The 1,447-nt window shown below is 68.4% G+C and overlaps 1 pseudogene; it reads left to right on the top strand.

The window, feature by feature from the left end:
* The first annotated feature begins 500 nt into the window (after positions 1–500).
* On the top strand, positions 501–1,177 carry LOC129145923 (BOLA class I histocompatibility antigen, alpha chain BL3-7-like; annotated as a pseudogene).
* The last annotated feature ends 270 nt before the right edge of the window (positions 1,178–1,447 follow it).

Here is a 1,447-nt window from a genome sequence, read left to right as displayed (position 1 = left end):
ACCCCAGGGCTCACTCCCCATTGCCTGGAGGTCTCCGGAGCAGCCAATCAGCAGCCCCGCGGCTCCCGTTCCAAAGCCCCCACCCGCCGGGACTCCGTCTCCCCAGCCCGGGTGGAGGCGCGTCCTGGGGGATGGGGGCGCAGCCCTCCTGCTCCTGCTCGCGGGGGCCGCGGCCCCGAGGGAGACCAGGGCGGGTGAGTGCGGGTCGGGAGGGGACAGGGCGCTCCCAGAGGCGGGAGCGAGGGCGCGGGCGGGCGTGGGAAAGGCGCGACCTCGCCGCCGCCCTAGGTGTCCCCCCACCTCGGCCCCGCCCCGTCCTGGCCCCTTTCCGTCCCCCGAGACCCCAGCCTCCTCTGGCCCCCCGAGTCCCGGCCATTTTCGTCCCGCAGCCGCTTTTCACTCTCGCTCGTCTTTCACCCACTTTCTGTCTCGTGGGCGCCCCCCGGGACTCGAGCCCCCGAAGGGGAGAAGAATAGCCCGGGTCTCCCCTCCCGCCCCAGGCCCCACTCCCTGAGGGTTTTTCACACCGCGATGACCCGGCCCGGCCTCGGGGAGCCCCGGTACATCGCCGTGGGCTACGTGGACGACACGCAGTTCGGGCGGTTCGACAGCGACTCCCCAGGCCAGAGCGCGGAGCCGCGGGCGCCCAGGGCGGAGAGCTTGGGCAGGAGGAGCGGGACAAGGAGACTTGGCACCAAAGGGACAACATACTATGGTACGGAGCGCAGCTGGACACCCTGCGCGGCCTCTACAACCAGAGCGAGACCGGTGAGCTGGCGCGGGTCCGGGCCGGGTCAGCACCCCCATCCCCACGGACGGGGGTCGCTCAGGGTCTCCCCCTCCAGGCTTCTCTGCAACCTGCCCGGAACAGCCCGCGGGACTTTCACCCCGTTTCATTCTGGACAGGCTCTCACACCCTCCAGAGGATGTCTGGCTGCGACGTGGGGCCCCGACAGGGGCCTCCTCCGCGCATACAGACAGTTCGCCTACAACGGCGCCGATTACCTGGCCCTGAACGGGGACCTGCGCTCCTGGACCGCGGCGGACACAGCCGCTCAGATCACCCGGCGCGAGTGGGAGGCCCAGGGTGAGGCAGAGAGATTCAGGAACTATGCGGAGGGCAAGTGCTTGAGGTGGCTGCGCAGATACCTGGAGCACGGGAAGGAGACTCTGCAGCGCACGGGTAAGAGGGGCCTGGAGGCCTCCGGTCCCCCCCTGCCTGGAGTCACTGCGGGAAATGAGTCCTCTCTCTAGTCCCGAGAGGGGGCTCCCCTGGGTTCATGTTCTGCGCCAGAGAGACTCCCAGAGACTCCGGCTTCTCCTGAAGGACAGTGAAGGGTCCCGTCTCTCCTGAGAAAGACAGACAGTCCCTGACATCACACGTCACCGGGTCCTTTTGACCAGGGGCCTGTTTGAGAACCACGAGTTTCTCTCTCAGTCTTGTTCT

This window comes from Talpa occidentalis, unplaced genomic scaffold (genome assembly GCF_014898055.3).
Source record: "Talpa occidentalis isolate TD23 unplaced genomic scaffold, MPIMG_talOcc4v2.1 talOcc4.1553, whole genome shotgun sequence".
Lineage (NCBI taxonomy): Eukaryota > Metazoa > Chordata > Mammalia > Eulipotyphla > Talpidae > Talpa > Talpa occidentalis.
The sequence above is the reverse complement of the archived record's forward strand: the minus strand, read 5'-3'. Positions and strand labels throughout refer to the sequence as shown.